At 38.7% G+C, this 13,158-nt stretch overlaps 1 protein-coding gene across 2 annotated transcripts in view; it reads right to left on the bottom strand.

Annotated features, from left to right (window-relative positions):
* LOC136868861 (ankyrin-3) overlaps positions 1 to 13,158 on the bottom strand; it is a 65,218-nt gene that overhangs the window by 16,381 nt on the left and 35,679 nt on the right. The window contains exon 2 of one of the 2 annotated variants that reach the window (XM_068225419.1): positions 13,026 to 13,105. The exons of the other annotated variant lie outside the window; for it this stretch is intronic. The gene's annotated coding sequence lies outside the window, so the exon portion shown is untranslated. The remainder of the gene's footprint in view (positions 1 to 13,025; positions 13,106 to 13,158) is intronic. 2 annotated transcript variants of the gene reach the window in all.

Genomic DNA, 13,158 nt, shown 5'->3' with positions numbered 1-13,158 from the left:
CTTCTTACAGGGAGGTTTAAATGATAGTTGGATTTATATGCAGTGTTAAATAGGTAGTCAAAACATCATTCCAAAGTGGCTAGCAAGTAGGTAAACTATCAGGTTATTCTATTTATTAGTTTAATGAATCTTAGTATTATAACTTAGTTGATATTCAACAATTAATTCAGCTCAGCTCTCTAGCCAGCCCTATGACTATGAGTAATGCTCATGACCACTCATCAGTTTTATACTGGGAAGAACCGTTCTGTATTCTCTCAGTTTGTATGTCGCATCACTGCACAAGATTTCAAAAATCGAATCACCAAGATCACTGGTGAACATGGATCATGAGTAAGTGAGCTGTCTGACGCAATAACTTAACTAAAAAGATGTTGAATCAAAAGTCTGTGAATACAGTGAAATTTCCAAGTTCTTTGAAATCATTTAAGAAAAGACTAGGCAATCAGTTGATAGGTATTTTGCCACCTGGGCGATAGCACTAAATGCACATCATTAATGATTGCCAATTTTTTCTTCTAATTCTATATACTTATTTAATGGAGTTGTCATTGTGGAGGAAAGGCTTTGTAACATCAAAACTTGATGCCAAGAGACAGCTGCAGGAGAAACCTGAATCAGAAAGCTGGATGATGCATAGGAAAGCAGTTCATGGAATGAAGATAGATGGCAGCAATAAGCACTGAATGCTGTTGCTATTGTTGTATCAGTACACACTACACAGATGAAAAAGGAACGGCAACTTGTGCCATAAATTGATGTATCGATTCAGTAACATGAACGGAGTCACATAAATCGATTTAGTAAAATGAATCAAATATCCCATCACTACTTCAAATACCTTGAGACAGACTAGTGTTTATTTAGATCATACAGCACACAATGCGGGGAGTTACCCCAAGCTACAGTAAAATGTTCATCTCCCCGCTATATAACAGCAAACAGATATACTGGGTCATCTAACATACTTTTGAACGTAAAAAGTTGTCGCGAATTCAAATCCGACTAAGGTTGGATACGGTATTTTACACGTGAGAAACCTAATCTGACCAGGGTCTGTTATGGGAACAGATGTGTTAAGTAATTCTCTTTCCACAGGCTTAACACTCATTTGCTCCAAAGCTGATTTTTTTTCTTCTATAACTTGAAGAAATGTGAAACTACCCATACAATGCCCTAAACAATGAAGTAAAACTTCACCCTATTTAATTTATTTTTTCAAATGTCCTTCAGTTGATCTTGGCTGAAAATTTATGGTGGAACTGTATAAGAGTAATGGAAAACAGGATCAATAACTTGATAAAACTCGTGTTTCTCACATAGAGAGTTTCTTTGTGCATGATAAGGATTTATAAAAACTTATTTCCCTGTTAAATAATCCTCTATTAAGACAACCCTCCTGCCTAGCATGGATGGGGTACCATGTGTGCAGATAGTGTCAGGCTTAGCTCATTCAAGTTTACCAGTATCAATATCACATTTTTCTACTAAGTTTTTCTGTACCTCAAAAAATATTCATTCTAGTTTTTTTGGATCAATAATCAAGAGAGTCATGCACAAATTGGGGCAAATATTTCTTTATAGGAGAAGAAATCAGGAATTGGAATAATTTAACGGGGGGGTTCAATAAATTTCCAAATTCTTTGAAATTATTTAGGAAAAGATGATGACGATGTTTGTTGTTTATTGGGGCCTAAAATCTAGGTCATCAGCTCCTAATGGTACGAAATGGAACAAAAAGTAATGACAATTAAAAATTCCTAAATGAATCCACTGACTAGAGCTCAAAAAGACAATGATGAACAATGATTATGAACTTAAAACAATCTGTGGATCTGACCTGCAATACCCCAATCCTGAGTATACTCGGGAATGTCTCACACTTATCGGTACCTAATTTAAAGGCCCAGATATACTCGCTTCTTGTTGTTTTTCAGTATTTTTGCCAGATCTTTATAAAATTATTACTTCAGGTTCCTATTTTTGCCATAAGATGTCTCTGACTCAACCGTAGTGGATGTCGGTGACTTGTAACTGTACAAGAGTATGATCCCAATTTTAGGTTAGGAAATGTTTGTATACGACTATCTCCCAATTTTAGGTCAGGAAATTTTCGTAAAATAATTTGTAAATACAAAGTAGTAAATATCAGGTGAGTTTCTAAATTAAGATGTAAGAACATAATATTGTAAGAAGAATGTGTAGTTCGGGAATATTGCATATGTGCATCATTATATTTTGTATACATTCCTGTCTGTGTAAGAGTCTGCACGTGGTATGGCAGTGTAGATTGCTCAAGATTGTGCAACACCGAAAACAGTGGCTATATCGGGAAAGACTGTTGAAGTCGGTTGAAAGTGTTGCAACAAAGTGGCTTGGAAACCCGGAGTACAGCCAGGAAGTATAGGCTGAAGATTGCAATTGATCAAAGTGGATGTACATGAGTGGACGTTCTATGTCACATCAGTCGCTCAATAGCCAATATGAGGGCTTTATTTCAAGCAAGGTTGGGTTGACTGAGTGACGCGTTAAGATGTGCCTGTGAGGGCGTTGCTACCCGTAAACTTTTCGGGATGCTATAACCATGTGTAGCAAGCCTATATATAAGTGTGTCTGCGTGTGCGGCAAGGATTCTGATTTTATTCGCATTCAACACTGGTGATCCTATGCCATTGTTCTTCAGTATCCGTTACAGAGTGAGCTCTCTACAATTACAGATGCTTACAAGTTTCTGGTGGGCATTCTGTAAATGACACCACTAAGTGTTTATTTGTTAGTCAAACTCTGTTTTATTCAATGTACAGCAGGTGCGGTGGTGTATATTGCATGTATATTCTGGAGTGGATGTGGTGTTGTGCACAGAGCTAATTTTTCTTAGAGGAAATTGTTGACCGAGTATGCAGTACTTCAGTTGGAGAAACGTGAGGGGCCACATTAACCTGTGCTGGAAGCTGGGATGACTCAAGACAGTAATGAAGAGGAGTGTAAATAAGGTTAGGGATGGTCTTCGTAAAGAAGGGTGTATCCGTACGTATAGAAAGTCGTCTTACTTATCTTTACAAGATAAGGATTTTTCTTCTGTAGCAGTAAGCAGTGCAGAGGGACTTACCTGGAGGTATGTCATATAAAATGTATATAGTCATTCCTTCTGCAGCCAGTCCCTGCTATGAATGGTGTGAAAATATTGCTCATAGGGTCGGTTGGTGCATGCATTTCAGTGGGCTTGGCAGACTGATATGTAATAGCAACTTCTGGCTCGGTGAGGAAAGCAACGGGAAACTACCTCACTCCTCATTTCCCTAGTACGCCTCTTCAGTGATGCCTAGGCCATCTATGACAGCTGATGGCAGAGCTGTTGAGGATCCAACCAGCCTTCGGGCTGAGGACTAAACATACATACATACATAGTGAAACTAATTGTAGGCCTATCTAAATTGCGGGTAGATGATTTACTGGTGGTTTGTAGATGTTTGTACATTTGCCTTTTTGGAAACAGCAAAGACGAGTTGGTCTCATCACATGATGATTATTGTTGGTGTTTTTCATGTGTTATTTTGTTTTGGGAGTAAATTCATGTAGTAAAACTTGTGTTAAATCTTCTATCGGTGGAGTAAGGAAAAACTGGCATGCTATCCAAATTTTATTTCAGGGGTAAACAGTAACAGGAGGTCATAAAACAAGTTTGGAGCCTCATCAGCTTAATGACCGTCACCTTGGGAGAGGGAGTTCCTTTTTTTTTTTTTTTTTTTTTTTTTGCTAGGGGCTTTACGTCGCACCGACACAGATAGGTCTTATGGCGACGATGGGATAGGAAAGGCCTAGGAGTTGGAAGGAAGCGGCCGTGGCCTTAATTAAGGTACAGCCCCAGCATTTGCCTGGTGTGAAAATGGGAAACCACGGAAAACCATCTTCAGGGCTGCCGATAGTGGGATTCGAACCTACTATCTCCCGGATGCAAGCTCACAGCCGCGCGCCTCTACGCGCACGGCCAACTCGCCCGGTGAGGGAGTTCCTTCATGCTCTACAGAGTTAATTATTTCTGTAAATCTTTTGGAGGTGGTGCCCAATTTCATTATTTACATTTTATTCTAGTTACAATTAATCCATTTAGTATTTTCAATTTCGCCAAATATTACAGACTCGGACAGCTCGTTTTTACAGCTTTTCCGTATTTATTGCTATCTAAGTGTACTTCGTCTGTTAGGTGAAAATGGAGAGTGAAGAAGAGTTTGACATTGAGTTTAGTAGTCTGGTGGTTCTATGTGTGTGATGCTAGAGGGAAGAAGGCACAAAAGAAATCCAGGTACATCCGTAAGGAGTGCGATGTAGCATTGTGTGTTGATCCTTGTTTTAGGGCATTTCACACAGCCACAAACATATGAACAATGTCTTTCTTGTACAGTATTGAGTGTCATGTTATCTTACTTGCCATCTGTTTAGTGCTGTGATATTTATTTTACATGCAAGTTAAAAGAAGAACCCATAAAAATATCACAAGTATACTCGGGATTTTAAAACAGGAACTTTTCAGCGGCTTATATTTCATTGTTAAGTTCGCAAAATTTACTTCCATTGTTACTAGTCACTTTTTTCAATAGTGTGTCCATTTTTTCAATTAAACTAGGTAAAATAGATTCACAATTTTGTAAATAATTGCTATGTTAAGAGGTTAAAACAATGTTATATAGTGACCAAGGGGCTGCTTGCAAAACACAATCCTGAATTGATGATGCTTGTTGTTTAAAGGGGTCTAAAATCCAGGTCAATGGCCCCTCATAATGGTACTTATAGCCAGTAAAGTACGGTAGGAAAAATATGAAAACACAAAAAGACAAGGACAATCTTCTCACTTCTTTCTTAATCTGCTTGCCCTCCAGGGTTGGTTTTTCCCTCGGACTCAGCGAGGGATCCCACCTCTACTGCTTCTAGGCCGGTGTCCTGGAGAGTAAAACTTTGAGTCGGGGAGGACCAGTACCTTGCCCGGGTGGCCTCACCTGCTATGCTGACCAGTGGCCTTGTGGGGTATGGGAAGATCAGAAGGGATAGATAAGGAAGAGGGAAGGAAGTGGCCATGTCCTTAACTTAGGTACCATCCCAGCATTTGCCTGGAGAAGTGGTAAACCATGGAAAACCACTTTGAGGAGGGCTACGGTGGGAATCAAACCTCCCTCTACTCAGCTGACCTCCTCGAGGCTGAGTGGACCCATTCCAGCCCTTGTATTTCGTGGTAGAGCCAGGAATCAAACTTGGGCCTCTCGGGGTGGCAACTAATCACACTAACCACTACACCACAGAGACGGACCAATCTCCTCATACACTGCCATTTTCAAGTAGACAGGCTCTCTTCTCATCAATCCCTATTCTTTTACATCCACCTCTTCTCAGTGAAAGTCACGTCATGATGGTCCTTGGAGGAGTGAAAGGTAAAGGCTTCCACCATACGTAACCTCGGCACTTTATGAGGTAGAGTGGTTAGCTCTACACCTGGCCACCTTTACCTGGTACTCCTTTTTGGTGTAGGCTGCGTGAACCTCAGGGCTTAAATTTGACTTCCTGACTGGGAAAGTTTGAAAATTTACCAGAAACTATTTAGAGAATTTATGGGACAGACACTTGGTTCAATGTGTGTTGGTTTTCACCTATTTTTATACTCTTCTCTGAATATAACATATGTGTCTGTAAAAAAGTGACATGCTGATATTTTGATGTTCCGGATGCCATGATTCATTCAACTACAAAATACAAAGATTTAGCGTTAGTTAAGGCCCAGTGGGAAACATTCATCCAACACCTCAAGGGGCTCGTACACTGCAGGATGTCAAACTTTCCGTTTTCTCCTTTTTTGTATTTATTTGAAAGACCATACCTTTCTTATGTTAAGTTTCATCGCTAAATTCAGCATTTTGGCAGCGATACAGCGTACTATGTGAGACCATGTGCACATCTGCAGATACGCAGTGTTGAACTTTCAAAGCTATTTTCCCTGAAAGTTGTTTTTAAAATAAAAGGTAAGGTAAGGTAAGGGTGTATTCTGCCCGAAGGCAGGTCTGAACCTCCGCAGAGGTGTTCCTGAGCCGGAGTTTACGTGCAGTAGGGTGGCAGTTCCTTTCCACTCCTCCATTCCCTTACCCCCCACCAACAGCACGTGGCAACCCATCCAACTCCTGACCATGCCCAATGTTGCTTAACTTTGGAGATCTCGCGGGATCCGGTGTTTCAACACGGCTACGGCCGTTGGCTTTAAAAAAAGAAAAACGCAATATTTCTGAAACTATTTGAGAAAACTGCATAAAACTTTGCATAAATATCCCTATTAATGATCACTACAGGATGAAGCTTGTTCATAAAGTTTTATTTTAAAATAGCTATCATATACGTAGAAAATTAAACAAAAAATTGTTACATTTTTGAGAGACAATTTAACAATTCAACAAAGCTATCGGGGAAAGGCTAAGAAACGAGTAGTTCAAACAACAGTGCTCCAAAAAGGTAAAGGTACTGCCCTATTCGCATGGCACCCTCAAGGAAATAAGTGGGTTGCAGAAAAGGTAGGCCTTTCAACATCAAAATGATGGCATACGTGGCTCCAGTACGAAGCTTGTATGGTAGAAGCTAGGGGAACAACAACTGCATGTGTGCCTGCGGTGATATTGGAACATTGGGGCATGTTTTCAGCTACTGTCCATTCGGATCACTGCTTAGCTGCCTCTGTGGATCAGTGGTAGAGTGTTGGCCTCCGGATCCCAAGATAGCGGGTTCAAACCCGGCAGAGGAAGTCGGATTTTTGAAGGGCGGAAAAAAGTCCATTCGAGACTCCATGTCGTACGATGTCGGCATGTAAAAGATCTCTGGTGACACATTTGGTGTTTACCCGACAAAATTAATTAAAATCTCAGCCACAGACGCCCAAGAGAGATCCAGTTTATTCTGTCTGCCATCTAGTGGCCCTAGAGTAAAACGGAATGTCAAAATTGACGAGCAGACAGCCAGATGGTGTCAAATTGAAATGTCTGCACACGGTAGCTGAGGCCAGACAATTATTATTATTATTATTATTATTATTATTATTATTATTATTATTATGATTATTATTATTATTATTATTATTATTATTATTACTGCTTAGGAATACTCACCGTCACACAATTTGCAGCTTTACTGCAAAAGCCCTTCGCGATAACGGGTGGGAAGTGTATGAAGAAGTGAACAGCTTAGCTCAAAATGGAAACAGGCGAACAACAGCTGCACGATGTACACTATGAGAAGCAGGCAATCTACATTACAGTATCCAATTACATCATGAAGAAATATCATGTAAACTTCATCACCGTTTATGGATTGTCAGTGGGTACAAGAGGTACTATACCGGGGATGATGGCCGAGTTGTGGAAGAGGTTTGCCCTCGAGGAAAGCTACCTATAGATCATTCCATGTTAAGAAAACAGTATTGTTTTTATGACACCGGGGTTGCCATATCAAACAGTTCTGCTCAACAACACCACGGGGAAACGGCCGCAAGTATAATTGTCAAATTCAGTATTAAGTTCAAGTTAAAAGACAGAAGAAACTAAGGTGCAAATTATATTCATGAACTCTAGGGTATCAGGGGTGGAGCAAGGTTGGTTTAGAGGGGCTCATTTTGTCTTTATTCCGCCCTATGAAAGTATTTATGAAATAGAAAAGCTTCAATAGTTATTTTAATAACACACACAAGAAATGCTTTATTTTTTCTTTATTTCATAATACAATATTACATTATAATATTTCTTAATCACGAGAATTCATGGGTGTCTAAGACGGGGTGTGTTCGCTCCTTGTAGGTCCACAAGAGTAGTACCGTTATCTTAACTCTCTTGGAGCCAGGCGGTACTGCGAGCGTCCGCCCTTTAAATTGCCAGAGCCGATGAGATCGGCCTTTAAATATCCGTGCGTAAGTTGCCAGAGCCGATTACATCGGCCGGCTGGAATTTCTATGATATACATAATTTTTTGGCAGTCTATAGTGACGTGCATACTTTTGTGACAACCTGTAGTAAAGGAGCTACAAGTTATTGTGTGCCTGACATTGCTTTGGGATTTCTAAGAGGGTGTTCTAGCTTTCACAAGAGTTTCCTGTGTTTAGAAATACCGCTAACCGGTCAGTACAAGATTGCTCCTTGCAGTGAGTGGATTCTTGACAGCAGAATGGCAAGTGGATCACGTGATATATTTTCAGCAGGTATTGATGACGATAAATTAATGGAATATTTGGAACAATGCGAAGTGAACGCGGATGATTTATCGGATAACGATAGTGAATTTAGTTCAGAGAGTAGTGATGAAATTATACCAGACACGCCCCCGGGATCACCACAGCTAAAGAAGAGGCGTTTATTTGTTTCTAATGGCAGTAAAGCTATTGTGAATACTGTTGTTGATGAAACTAGTGATGACGAAGACGAAGATGATGATGATGATGATGATGATGTCTCTGGAGAACATTTTGTGGAAATTTCTCCCAATGAATCTGACAACGTTCCTCAGCCTCCTATTTCGTTCATGGAACTTCCTGGACCTAAACATGCCCCTCCGCCTGATTCTCCGCCCATATCATACTTCAATTTATTTTTCACTTTTTCTCTGCTAAACCTTATAGTCACAGAGACCAATTGCTACGCTGACCAACTCCTTACTTGTAATGAACTGTCACCTAATTCCCGCTCTCGATGTTGGAGACGCACTACAATTGATGAAATAAGGGCGTTCATAGCTGTCATCATGAATATGGGACTGATAAGAAAACCTACCATTGTTTCGTACTGGAGTACTGTAGACCATTTCATTACTCCTTGGTTTGGTGAAATGTTCTCAAGGAATAGGTTTCAGCTTATTTTGAAATTTCTTCATTTAGTTGACAACAGTAAGCTTTCTCCTCCTGGCTCTCCAAACTATGATCCCTGTGCTCGATTCCAGCCTCTTGTAGATCATGCTAATAAGCTATTTAGACATCATTATACTCCTCATCAGCAACTTTCCATAGACGAAAGTTTAGTTGGAACTAAATGCCATACACAACTACTCCAATACATGCCGAATAAGCACCATCACAAGTGGGGAATAAAATTTTGGATGTTGTGTGATGCAGTTAGTAAGTATTGTGTTGATTTTTATACCTACCGACGAGCAAGATACACTGAAGACAGAAACGAAATCAGAATTAATGGACTGTGAGTGACCAAACTCATGTCCCTAGGGAATTATTTTATGAAAGGATTTCACGTTTACGCAGATAATTATTTTACGTCAATCCCCCTTGCAAAACATTTATATTCAGTTGGAACATTTAGTACCGGCACTATACGAAGAAACAGGAAGGGACTACCAGATGCTGTGAAAAAGCCGTTTAAATTAGTTTGTAATAAATATTTCAGACAGGGGCCAATTTTACTAGTGGGATCCAAACAGAAAAAATCTCAGAAAAATCAGGTGGTGGTTATAAGTACACGCGGAGCTGCAATAGAAACAGAAGTGCCTGCAACTGCTAGAAATATTAATCAACCCAAGAGGAAACCTAATGTGATCTTAGACTATAATCGTTATATGGGCGGCATTGATACAAATGACATGGTGTATTTTTATTTGGATGAACGTAGAACTTTGAAATTCTGGAAAAAAGTTGCATTCAATATAATTTCGAGAATGGTCTTAAATGCTTATTTGATGTATTTAGAAAACTGTAACGGAAAGAAAATGACTAGGCTCCAGTTCTACTCCAGTATAATTGAATCTCTGAGTGCTGAATGGTTTGAGAATAGACAAAAGATTATCACGAATATTCCTGTGTGTGGCGTAAAACTTTTGTCAGGTAAATTAGAAAGACGGTGCGTTGTATGTAGCTCTCCGCAACAGAGAAAGAGGTCGTGAACTGTGTGCATCAAGTGCGATAAAGGCCTGCATACTAAATGTGCGGCTCTTCATAAGTGCCCTAAATAAACAAAATATATTTAAAGTTCTATTTGAACAAAAAACACAGATTTTATATGACGTTGCGTTGCGCTTTTTATTGTTCCTATTAGTGTTAGTGATAAGTGATTAGTGTTAGTGTAAATACCCGTAAGTGCTTCAACAGTGGTCTCAAACTTTGAACAACATTATATAGCGGTGACGAGTCTTCTTCTCAAAAATTTTCAGTGAGTAAATTTATTTTGTCAGTTTTCTTCTTTTTTACTAGTGACATGGTAAATTTGTGTTTGCATTTTTTGTTCTTCTTTTTCTCGTTCAGAGCAATTATTCTGTTCATAAATGAATTCTCTATCATTACGTAAATACCGGTCCCCACGGGTCAAGTGTAATGTGCCTGCCTCTCACTCGGAGGTCATGGGTTCGATTCCCGGACAGGTGAACGATTTTTACCTGGGTCTGAGTGTTGGTTCGAGGTCCATTCAAACCAAGTGACCCTAAGTGATGACAATCGAGGAGAGATCTTAGGCTAAGAGAACTACCTTGGTCTAGAAAACCATGAATAATGAACGAGAGAATTCGTCTCACTGACCATGCGTCACCTCGTAAACTGCAGGTCTTCGGACTGAGCAGCAGTCGCTTATTAGACCAAGGCCCATTAGGGCTTTAGTGCCATAGATGTTTTAATTACGCATATTGTATTGTATTGTAAAATGTTTCTTAAAAATAGATACTGAAACATAAAACTAGAAAAGGGGATTTCCGATAAAATAAAAACTATAATCTCAACTATTATTTTTTACTTTTTAATAACTCAGAACTATTTTTATACAATCTAGTCCACATATATAAAATTTATCTTAAGTGTTTGCCATACATCGATATATACATTAATTTTATCGGTGAGTAAAACTGTCTTATTTTCATTAGGGACATACGTTTGAATTTTTTAATTTTTTATATTTTTATTTTTCGCGTTCAAAATAATTATTTTATAGAATTATATTTAGAAATAAATTCTACATTATCAAGTATATTCTTTTGCATCGTAGATTATATTTTCAAAGTAGATATTGAGAGAGAAAGTGCGAAAATATTTTTCTCTTCCTAAAAGTAAACGTTATCGACAACCATAATATCAACAATAATACTGTATAATTCTTTATATCACTCTAAATCAGTTGTTTATTTTATGTAGTCGACGTGTAGAAAATTTCTTGCCGGTATTTGACATACACCGGAAGATATACGTGAATATTTAAATGCACGTAATTCTACTAAAAACGGCCTGGCACTTTGCAGTAGTCGAGTGCAGGCGGAGCTCTGGCCTCTTCCAGCTGCTAGTGAGCGGCCGACCAGATCGGCTCCTGGCTCCAAGAGGGTTAATGTGGACTGATCTATAGCCACGATCGCCGAAGCGGCTGTACGTGGGTCCGTGCTTCTTTTAAGGAAGCATTTATATTCCAAGACATAAAAATCCACTGGCTCCATGGCTAAATGGTTAGCGTGCTGGCCTTTGGCCACAGGAGTCCCGGGTTCGATTCCTGGCAGGGTCGGGAATTTTAACCATAACTGGTTAATTTCTCCGGCATGGGGACTGGGTGTATGTGTTGTCTTCATCATAATTTCATCTTCATCACAACACGCAGATCGCCTACGGGTGTAAAATCGAAAGACCTGCATCCGGCGAGCCGAACTTGTCCTCTGACACTCCCAGCACTAAAAACCATATGACATTTAATTTTGTACAATACTGTTGTCTTGTGATGCAAATGCAATAACAGGTATAACTTGAAAACAATGTTCTCTCACCCATGGGTAACTAATGCAGATATCGAGCTTGAATTATTATTATTATTATTATTATTATTATTATTATTATTATTATTATTATTATTATATATAGCTATGAAGTGTACATATATTTAGTATTAGTATTGTTATTATTTACATAGTTGAATCATCGTATTGTGTGTGAGGTTATGTCATAGAACACGTGTTGTACATAGACATTTATATCAGTTCCGTTAATGCAAATGCCTGTAAATTAATATTATATAATTTATTCTTACCTGTATATATAAATTGTAATCCGTAATTGTGAAATTGTAACTTCCAGAATGGTATAGACATTAGAACAATTGAGAATATTCTGTACATTAGGACCTATGGATTACGCACTCTAGAATATTCAAGAAGGTAGCTTTTTTTTTTTTGGTAACGTAATTTTCTAGATGCCTGGCCAGGCACCTATATAAAGAGGTGATCTTAACGGTGAAGTTAGTTATTGACAGTTGCTGTTAAGTTAGTTACTGTTAGTTGTGGTTTGGAAGTTATTGGAAGAGAGTTACTGTTTAGTAGCACGTGGCTGACATGCCGAGTTAGCCAGTCTCCATGTTGAATTGATCAGTAGTCATCTGTGGTTGAAAGTGTAACCTCTGTGGTATTCGGTGTCAGTTGTCAACTGATTAAAGAAGGCGGCTTTGTTGATATTCTACAAGTGAAATTTTTTGTTTTGTGATACGGTGATTAAGGTGGTAATGTATGTATTAATTTGTAAATATATATGAAAACATAACTGTATCAACTGACAGCATCTCGTGTGCGTCTTCGTGGATACGTTACTTGTGGCAAACCTGTTGAGGGTCAGCTTCCTAAATAAAGGATTGTATGAGGGCTGATTGAATGTTTGCCTTATTTAAGCAGATGGTCCAAACATTTAGCTTTGCCTCACTTTTCCAATGTAATGATGAATAAATCATATCATAGGTCTGATATCGGCATTCCTAATTTAGCTACAAATGCACCTGTCTCTTCAAACAGATAATCATGCCTGAAGGTTTTTTGCTTTCGAAAGTAATAAACTGGAAACAAATATCCATTGCACTTTTCCAGGACTTGTGTGAAATACTCCCAAATGCATATATTTCTCTTGGTGGCAATCAATGTGAGCCAAAAATATTAGTGAATAAGTCACAAGCAGGAAGGCATAGATCTCCTCCACCCACCATAAATCAAAGGCTCAGGCTTGAATGGAATCAATATCAAATAATAATTAATAATTTAATAACTGAAATGATACATACTGTTATCCGTCTGGTAGGTTGACCAGCAAATCGGACCACCTAGGTACCACCTTTCTTCTAGCATTTACCTGGACATGGACCTAAAATTATATAGGGGTGGTATTTAATTTTTTTTTTTTTTACAAGAAACACA

The sequence above is a fragment of the Anabrus simplex genome, chromosome 1 (genome assembly GCF_040414725.1).
Source record: "Anabrus simplex isolate iqAnaSimp1 chromosome 1, ASM4041472v1, whole genome shotgun sequence".
Classification (NCBI taxonomy): Eukaryota; Metazoa; Arthropoda; class Insecta; order Orthoptera; family Tettigoniidae; genus Anabrus; species Anabrus simplex.
The sequence above is the reverse complement of the archived record's forward strand: the minus strand, read 5'-3'. Positions and strand labels throughout refer to the sequence as shown.